Source organism: Mustela nivalis (assembly GCF_964662115.1).
Source record: "Mustela nivalis genome assembly, chromosome: 4".
Lineage (NCBI taxonomy): Eukaryota > Metazoa > Chordata > Mammalia > Carnivora > Mustelidae > Mustela > Mustela nivalis.
Genome location: NC_139023.1, coordinates 9,388,273 through 9,399,182, shown reverse-complemented (window position 1 = coordinate 9,399,182; position 10,910 = coordinate 9,388,273).

The window sequence follows — 10,910 nt, the reverse complement described above, 5'->3', positions numbered from 1 at the left end:
ACACATTCCATTTGGTACAACTTAGTCCTCATCTCTCCTTTTAAGAACAATATTGTTTATGGAACTTTGGTTTAGACGGTATGAATGGTTTCTTAGTTTCTCTCTTCGCCAAATTAGCCAATGCGCCCCCACATCCATAAGTGACAACAGTTAAAATGTGAAAATGCACAACAGTGGGGCATGGAAAAGAAGTCTTTAAGCCATCGTGGAGGGCATCCAGAATATATTCCAAGTCTGGTATATACGATTAACAGACTAACCCACTCTCACCTCCAATACATGGCTCAATTTTGTTACAGAAATCGCTTTACTTGTGTGCATTCCAGATACTTTCCTATAACCTGGCAAGTTGCTATAAATCCACGGTTTATATGAAATTAATTCTGAGAAGTTCAAATAAACAGGAGTTGTGTCCGCTACCTGGGTGTTGGGGTAGCTTCCTAATACAAGAGAAAAATCATTATGTGGACGAAGATACAAAGATCCTAATAAGTTACATGTGGCAAGCATTTCAGTAAAAGTCAAAGAAGTATAATAAAGCAAGAATTCTATAAAAGTTTATTATGTTCAATATTTTCTATTAGTAGTCTGAATTTTCAGGAGGCTTGGCCAACTTTTTCGGAATACACTTGTGGCACATGAAAACCCTTTGTGTTCTTTTCATTCATTTATTTATTTACGTAGTAACCATTGGCAAATGTTAGTGAATAGCAGATAAAATATGCAACATTTAAAATTGCGTCTGAAGTTAAGTGGACTGATTACCAATGCACAAAATATGGAACATTGCGGTCTTTTTTTAGTATAGTCACCTTGAATTCACTTTTAATCACTTTTAATTAAGGGCTTTAACAGACAAGCCTATTCTATTTCTCATAGATTACTCACAAATGCTAGCACTACTGGAAGTATATTTTTCTGGGATAGTTCAGAGAACACTTTTAAGGCCTATAAATTATTATCATCATCTAAGCCAAAATATCTTTGAGCTCAAAATGCTTGCGTGTCCAGTGGAATATAGACGAAAATAATTAAAGCTAGATTCAACCCAACAAACAGCTTAGCCTTGGGCAAAAATCTGACATAAGACAAACTGTTATTTTCCCAAAGTTATCTTACTTTCACATTTCAATTTTTTTCTGGCCTTTTTATAGAACTTTATGGGAGGGAATATGCCTTTTTAATTAGATCATAAGCACTCGCTGTGGTAATTTACTCTGTAAACATACCTATAGAACATCAACTATCACCTCTGTTTAATTGGCTGAGTATTGATAGCTGGTATTAAAAAAATGACTCATGAGTAAATTCCTATTGGTTAAAGTCACTTATGGCTCAACTAAGGCAAACAGCAGTCCGTGATACACATGCTCAAGAATGCAACAATTGCAACATTGATCAAGGGCTTTCTATGTACCAGGCCCTCTGCTCAGGCTTTTACACACTACCTGGTTTAATCTTCACACTAACTGCATGATGTTGCTGCTATTATAATCCTTCTTTTACGCAGAAGAAATTAAGTCAAGAGGTTAAATCATGTCCATCTCATATAGCCAGCCAGTGTGCGATGGCCTCTGGGCCAAGCATCCAATCCTATAACCCTTTACTATTCACCATGTAATGTTCTCTTTCTATGGGATCTGTGATCGCCACTCTTATTGCGTGGTTTTGCACAATTTCTAATATACACAGTATATGTAAGTTTTCATTTGTTCTAACTGAATACTGAGCAATGTCCAATTTAATATAATCTGAAGACAAATATCCCCAGAATACAATCTCTCTCTGAAAAATGTCATGCATATTTGCATTGTACTTTATGCAAAATCCCCACTTGTATGAACGAAGCAGGAATCTGCTAATGTGCAAAGATTGAATGTTTTGAATCTCTGAGTTCAGCCAGGGGGGCATGTTTACTGTGGCCCAGAACCAGATGTGAGGTCCAGCCAAGTGCTAGTCATTTGAGTCTCAATACAGTTGCTTAGTTCACCATAGAGTACAAGCCACCTGACTTCATATCTTTGAAACTAAGTACAGTAGCTATAAGCACACTTAGCTCAGTCCTCTTTATAAAATAAGAATTAAAATAAGAATAGATTCAAAAGCTAATGGTATTTTTAACCAGTTAACTCAGTCAAGCAAAGAAATGTGGATTTTTTCCACTAAAATCAAAAGCTATTTGTAGCATAATGGTTGAGAGCCCAGAGTGTCTGAGTTCAAGCTTCCCCAACTCCACTGTGTCTTTAGAAAAGTTACTGAAAATCTCTGGGCTTCAGTTTTCCCATCTGGAAAGTGGGAGTTATAAGTTGGGAGTTAGGGTTGTTATAGGAATTTAATTAATAAATGGGGAGTTCTTCCAAGAGTGTGTCGTCTAATACTGCTTACTGGAAAGTGTGCATTTCTACTGCAGGTCTTATGAAGTGCTTAGGTGCCTTGATTCTGATTTCTCATTCTCTTTATCAGTTTTTATCAGAGGATAGAAATGGCTTCCCTAATAAAGAGAAGAGAAAGAATGGCCAGAATCTATCATTTATTAAGTGAAAGTTACCATGGATTATTGAAAGCAATTTTCACCTGTGGTTCATGCAAACCAGGGAAATTATGGAGTCTCATTACAATCATACCAAATAAACAAAAACATGCTTCAAGATAAAAAGGATGGAAGGACTGAAAAATACTTCACATAGAAATTTTTGTTGCTGGCATCACCAATGCAGTGCCCCAGCATCTTTTCCAGAGTAAAAGCAACTCCTAAATTCTGTGGCATATTGTGTTTCCAGCTCAACTAATACATGTTAGTGATGAATGAAGATGTTCATATGCAAGTGTGTGAGTTGCTCTACTTTACTGACCACCCAAAATATTAACTATACTACATTTTATGAGAACAAGCATCAAATTTTGCAAGCTCTCTTTTCTTTTCTTCTTAGCAACATCCATTGACTTTATGCAAAGAATTTCCATTTCGATAGGACAGTAGAGAGAAATCTCAGGATTGGGAAAGATCTTTAAAGACAAATTTAAACAACAACAACAAATTCACCACGCAAGGAAAACCCGAACAGTACCAAGTCCCCACTTCTTCTGTTCTGTGGGTTTCTCAGTCTGTACAAGATAGCTGAGGGCTAGTGGCCACACAAATCTCCAGAGTGGTCAGTTGAGTACAAGAGCACTCATTTACCCGAGTTCCCCTATTCTAAAGAATTCAGCAATCATTCATGGCAATGAAGCCAAACATGCTGTTGGCTTGACCACAGAGTTATGGAACCTTCACTTTTGGCTCACCCGGGCTTGTTCTTGGCCACATCCGAAGTCTTGGTCTGACTGCTCATACTCAGTGATAATCCTGGAAGAAGGAAAGAAAAATCAAAGATATGGTCAAACCAAGATTATGCTGGTCATGCTGTCCCAGTTCAATAGTATATGTACAACCAGAGGCATATTTGGGTCTTGAAGTAATTTTAAATTAGAACTTGATAAACTAACTTAATGTGGAAAACAAGTATCCCAATGCATAAATACGCAATGGTCTTTAGCTGACTTGATTTTACAATGTTTTTCTGGATAAAAACCATTTTTTCCCCTTTTGTTCTAGAGATCTCACTCTACTGAGAAGAAAATCTGTCATGAAGTGTTTATGAATTTCTAAATAATACACTTGTTTATTCCCAAAGGCACAACACTGTGACAGGCTAAATAATTACTTGATTCCTTAGCATATTTTCCTTTCCTTAAGTTTCTCTTTCTATCTGGGAAACTCCATATATGTGGTCTAAGAAAAAATCAAAATATCTCGTTTCCCCTTCTCATCCCAACGCAGCTGACTCCTTCACCTTTGTATATACCTTTGCCAACCTACACATCAAATCATCCCGTCATTGCTGGTTTCTGTCTGCTTTCCTCACTAAATGGTGTCTTAAAATCAGGGGCTATATATAGTAATATCCTGGTAACCCTAGTACTCAGACACAAAAGACACTCAATAAATACTACTGAAGAAATACTACTGAAGAAATCAATAAATTACTCAGCATATATGTCAATGTTCGAATGGACCTCCTGGAAAAAGAATGAGAAAGAGGTGTTGTACAATGAGTATGGTATTTAGCAACTGAGTGAAAGACAGACTTTGAATTTTGGTTAGGCACTGGAAAGTCAAATTTAGTCCTTAGGACTGTAGATATTTTTCCAACCAAGATAGTAAAAGAGATACTCAAATGGGTTCTGTTCTTACAGCTCATCTAAAGCATCCATGATTCTAGAAGCATCCATGAATCTAGAAGGAGAACCCTGAATACTCCAAGAAGTTGAATGGTGTTGCAGATATGGTGGTTGGCACGTATTTTTCAGGAGTTAGTACATTAACCCACATCTAAGAATATTACTGGACAGACTAATAAATAAAGTGACTTTGAAGAATTTCTGTTTATGTAAATTTTCAGTCAGAAAATAGGCATATGACAAGAAGAGAACATGAACTAATAGAGCATCTGTATTCCCCTCAGGGCTTGAATCATTCTCTGAACACAGGAGAAGCTCATAAATGTTGATTCAGTCACTCAGTAATTTCCTGCCTTCCAGGCTCAAACTGCCTTGAAGTGCTCATTGTCTTTTGCTTTTTGCCCAGTGCAAAACAGGTCTGTACCTACTGCCTGTCAAGATAAGGATCTCACACTGGGAAGGACATTACTAACATGGAGGAAATTACTCAAGGCCTGCATATGCATGGATGTGCTCAGGTTTGGAGTCTAAAAAAAAAAAGGCCATATAAGCAGAAAAGTTAAAACGTAATTCGATGTCTCAGTCTTGAAGAAAATGTCATTCAGAATCCTTTCTCCAGCTCAGCTGACACTCATTGGGGAATACTAAAAAATATCCTAGTTATATTAAATTTAATTCTCAGAATTACAAATCTTTCTAGATTTTGGAATACTCTTCCCAAATTGAGCTTCAGATTCACCTAAAATACAAGGCTCCACCAATGTCAATTTTCCAGGACCTGATGAGATTCTATTTCCATTAGAAACCCTAGCACAAGGGTCCCTAGAGGAAAATACGACATAATTTCACAAGAAAACAGCCTCATTATTACATCCTCATTATTACACCTGAATGAAATCTGGAACGACAACTATGTAAATATGAAAGATCTAAAGGAACGATCATCAAGCTTAGATGTAAACCAGAGGGGTTAGGGTTGGGGCAGATGCCATCACTGGGAGTGTCTGAAGAATTCATTCAGACTTATTGTGGAATAAGGAGGGGAATTAAATAATCAGCTATTTAGAGGATATCTGCATGTCAGGCCAGACAGCCTACAAAGTTAAAAAATATATTTCTAACATGCTTTCAGTGTTAGATTGAGAAAACAAAAAAATCTGACTGCACAAGTATGGCCCAGAGTCCTGTCTTCCTTCACCTTCAGACTAATTGGTATATAGCGTGGGTACAAATTCCTACTTCTCCTGTCAGAAGCTGTAGAGGCAGGCTTTGCCTTGCAAAAGGAGGCCCGAGGGTTTCCTGCTTCACTACCTAGAACTGGGTGAAAAGGTTGGTTCCAATTCTGCCAAAAGACTGAGTCATGCAATTGTGGTCTCAGGCTGATTTGCCAATTCAGCCCTATCCGAATACAACTGGTATGTTGATCTCCATCTGTGTCCTGTATCTACCTCCCCAGTGGTTCAGAAGCCACATTGGAAAGAGACCATGATTATCACTCCCTAAACCCCAATAACCACCAATGTTTAAGAAAGGAGACATGCCTGGAAAAAAAAAAAAATAGCCCTACTGTTGAGTAGTATACCATGAGAGTGTAGTACCATGGAAACCAAGAGAGTCAATTTTCAAGAAGGAAGGGGTGATAACCATCACGTTAACAGAGATTTTCATTTCAATCAGGGCATCAAATGTCTAAGCAGTGGTGTAGGGCATAAGACAAAAGTTGATCTTTACTAAGTAGTCTGTTAACCAGCACCTAGCCCCTGGATTGCAGCCAAAAAGAGAATACAAAGGCAGATTTAAAGGTTTTGGTCACCAATTCCATTGTATGGCGTGGGGTTTCCCATCACACCACCCAGCAAGAAATTCTTCTACATCAGCTGGGTGTCAGGTTTAAGTCAGTTCTGACACTATCTTCCTGGGAATAACCTAGGACTCATAGGTTAAGGGCTCAGTCCTACAAGGCCATCCCCCTATGCTTTGGCACCTGTGAGGTGATGAGCACAAGCCTAGGTTACCACCTATGCTTCTGACTAGCTATAGACTAGAGGTTCCAGTGACCCCTCTCCTTGGTCTCCAGTTGCCAGTCACATAGCAAGGCTGTTACCTATAGCTTCTGAGTAACTGGTTATAAATCGGAGGTTCCCAGGATCCCCTCTACAGGTTTGGTTAGTTTGCTAGAGTGGCTCACAGAACTCCATTTTATTTACTGGATTTTATTTACTGGATCACTTACTGGATCACAAGTTTATTATAAAAGGATACAACTCAGGAACAGCCGGATTGAAGAAGTGCATAGGGCAAAGTATAAGAAGGGACATGTAGGCATAGTTGATTGAATCATTGGCCATTGGCAACTGATTCAGCCTCTAGCCCCTCTCTCCTCTACTGAGGTGGTAGGTGGGACTGAGAGTTCTAACCCTCTAATCACAGGATTGGGTCCTCTAACAACTAGCCCCCCTCTCAGGTGCTTTCCAAAAGTCTCATTAACATAACAACAGATGCCTTTTTTGTTCTCAACACTAAGGAAATTCCAAGGGTTTTAGAAACTGCAGGAAAAGAGGACAAAGTCCGAATACATATGTCTCATAAATCACAATATCACAAAGATGTCCTTAAGTAAGATGACATAAGGAGAATAAGGTCCCAATTATAATGACAGTGTATGTTGAGGGTTGAGGGGGAGGAGGGTAATTTATGAACTGTTCCCTGGCCACTTTTTATTTGGTCAATCCAAGCAAGTGTTCTTGTCATTGCTAACTAACACATAAATAATGGTCAACTTGGGCCCTTAGCAATGCTTAAGACAGCAGAGAAAGTTAGGACTGCTGCCAAGACTACACTGCAACTAACTAATGCCATGAGAAAGGACTGAAGTAGGTAATGTAGCATTCAAATCAGAAGTATATGAAAGAATCATATGGCCTGCTTAACTTTTGCTGAGTATCCCTTGGATATTCTCAGCATAAAGCTGAGAAACAGACCAATTTTTCTGATTATAAATGCTCATTCATTACAGAAATGACTAGAGTGGATGAACCATCTCATAGGTTCATCAATGGCTAACATGAAACGTGTGTGTGTGTGTGTGTGTGTGTGTGTGTGTGTGTAGGATATGTTTTTGAAACAACCTTTTGATTATTAAATAATTAAACCAAGAAAATATAAGAAGTTTCTTCTTTCTACCACTCAGGATAGAGGTTGCAAAAGAGGAGAATTTGCTACTAAGAAATAGTGCTTCCAGAATGTATAAGTGTGTAAGAATTAGGGGAGTAGCTATTTGGGAAGACAAAATATAAGGTAATATGAAGAGAAACAAAGAGAAGAAAAGAACTAGGAGAGGAGACTACATTTGGGGCAATGAGCAAGAGAAGCAGGGATGTCAAACATAGTTGAATTAGCTAGTACCAAGCATCTACTGGGGGCTGACTCTAAGGTCAAATCTGGCAAAACTATTGTGGAGTCGGTCCCATGACCCTTGAGAAAGGGCAAGCAACAGTTAACTGCTGACTGGATGTGGAAGTTTTGTGTGAGCCCAGAACCAGTCGATTTAAATTCAATTACACTATAAATCAAGGGGGAAATGTTTTTAGGAGAAAATTATATAAATCTATGCCATCCAGATGAACTAAACCTAGAAGCTTCTTTCAAAAAAAAAAAAATCTCATTTCAGAAATAGAACAAATGTTTTAAACCTTTGAAGACAGCTGAACAACGGCATTTCATTAATAGCCCCTATTTCAAATTTTCAGTAAAATACCTAAAATAGTATAGTAAAAAAATATTCACTGCCCCAGTGAAATGTAAAGGAAGAGACACTAATCCAGAAGTTGGGATGAATTTCTAAGTATAAGGCTGGTATATCAAGGTTGAGAAACACAATAAAATGTTTATGCATGCTTCATAGGCTCAAAGGATAGAAGCTCGCTATCCTAAATCCGGTTGAAGGAAGCTTTAATTGGCTCATGTCTGTGTACTTAAAACTCACCTTCACTGGCCTCCACCATCTAATCACAACTCAGATGGTGGGTCTGTTCCAAACAGAAAAATGAAGAGCCAGTACCTTATGAAAATTACACTCGAGAGGCATTCAGTGATGCATTCCTTTTCCTTTCCGTGTGCTCTCAGAATCTCTCTTTTGACACACATTCTGAAGCTGCATTCCTGGCACTATTGGCCAGAGGTGGAGGAACAGGGGGGGTGATACTATTCTGCAGTTAGTAATCTTCGCAGGGAACGCAAGCGGCCCGAGGAATAGACTAGAAGAATAATTAGGGCAACGTGTGCTTCGGGATTCAGAGAAGTGTCCAGTGGGAATTAAAGCGCTTATACATCCCAGTTCTGAAGATTTGCAAAGGTTGAATCTTTGATGGACAGAAAAAAATGGCATGGAAGTTATATCCATTATTCAGACAGTGGGCCATTTTGAAATAGCTACAAACTCTGTGTTTTCACAAATACTGAGTCTGCATAAATCTTTCCTCAGTCGTGGGCAGTTAAGTGAATATACGGGAAATAATCGACCATGGGTTGAAAATAAGGAAAGAAGGTCAGAGCAAAAAGATTACTTTTGAAAATAATTCGTTATAAAAATCAGAAATTGGTGTTTAGAAACGAAATGCTTCATATTTAATTAGGGAAACGGAAAGCATGTCTCCCCCAAAATAGGAATTCTATGGAAAAATCAAAATGAGAAAAAGAGACCGTTGGCTCAGAAGCAAAGATAGAAACAGACATGAAGAAGAAGATGGACGACACAAAGACATTCCACAAAGAGCCTAAACTACACTCAATAATTGAAATCTTCATGCCAGGACTGAAGAATAGAAATTCCACATGTCAGAAGTCAAAGGTACTGTCAATGTATAGCTATAAAATTCTCCCAACACAGAGAAGACAAAGGCAGAGGGGAAGACAGCTGAGAGAGAAGATGAACGACGGGAAAAGGAGTACAAACACCCACCATGTGAGATACTACTGAGTCCTAAAGAAGTCCTCAGAAATTAATGAAATAGAATGACTAAAGTTATTACAGGTTTAAAAAAATAAAAACAACTTTTCTAAGAAAAAAAAGTCAGATTAGAAATGCTATCTATTTATTAGTCAAAACTGATGACAAAATTAACCTATGTCTAGATAAATTTTAGCAAAATAGTTTATAAAAAAGTTTACAAAGATTATCTCTCTCCCCCACTTTCTCTCTCTCTTCCCTTCCTCCCTCTGTCTCCCTTGTCTCCTCTGTCTCTCTCTCTCTCTGCTCTTCTATCTCTCTTGTATAGCCAGACAGCCAAATGGAAAAGACAACAAAATTAATCTCACCCTAGACCATGTAACAATATGTCTCCTTATCAACATTTCAGAAGACAACCAAGTTGTGTTTGCAGAGCTTCCAAAAAGATATATACAGGTAAGAAATCAATCATGTGAAGACAATAGAAAAAAATTCCTTTTACTTTCATAAACAGGCTGGATATGTACCATTCTTAAATAAATTACTCAAAAATGTACTTCCAGCTAAAGAAGGGACAAATTTAAGCAAAGAACTCAAAAATAGGGAATTCGGGTTACAAAGAGCTAGTGGTGAACAAAAAAGTCTTATCATAGAGTTAGTTTGAAGTAGTTGTGTTATTATAGTTAAAATGGTTACATAATGAATGAAAATGTGAAATAGTATACTTTTAAAGATAAGATGCATAAAATAAAATATAACATTATTAATAGCAATCTAGATTTATATTTACTGATTATCTTAATGACCAGGAAACAGAAGGGAAGAAGAAAGCTGAAAGACAGATACATGGGGTGAATAAATATCTTGTCCTTTAGGGATGTCTTTACTTGATTTTTAGGAAAATGGAAGCTTAATTATTTTTTCAGAAAACTTTATGGTAACCATAGAGAGAACTACGAGTGGACATCTTTCATATCACTCAAAAATAAAGAAGCAAACTATTGTCCTTACATAAAAAGATGGAAAGTTGGCAAGCAATGGCAATGTAGAAAACACATCAAGTACAAAGAGAAAATTTTTTAAGCTGTAAATTTTGATTATAAATATAACTAAAAGGCTTAAACTTGTAGGTAAATGACATAGGCTTTGAGAGAAAAGTAAGAATGATACAAATACATGTGTTTATAAGAAATAAGCACAAATCAAATGATACTCACAAAATAAAATTTATAAATTAAACTAATTTTAATCAAGTACTAGAACCTATCACTCTCTTTTATAGATTGTATTTAAAAATAGGTAAGACCATATTTTAAGATCACAAAGAAGTTTATTAAGCGATAAGATTCAGTTTTATATTCTATAAACAGAATTATACCTTCTTTGCCAACATCCAGAGAACTTATGTAACTATTAAGTACCAAGCCAGAAAAATTAGCTAAATTCAAAAGAGTAAAAACTATACATGCCTTATTGTGTGATCAATATATATGTATTTGCCTTAAAGTATATAGCAAAAGTTTGAGAAACAAACTCCTAAGCAATTGGAATAAAATTGGAAACAATACCATATACAATCACTCCAAAGAAAACAAAATATTTAGACATAAACCTAACTAAGCTAGAAGAGGATCTGTATGCTGAAAATGACAAAATGATGATGAAAGAAATCAGAGATCTTTGTCATGGATGAGGTATTTTGTACATAGCACATTAATACATAATAAAAGTGTCACTTTCC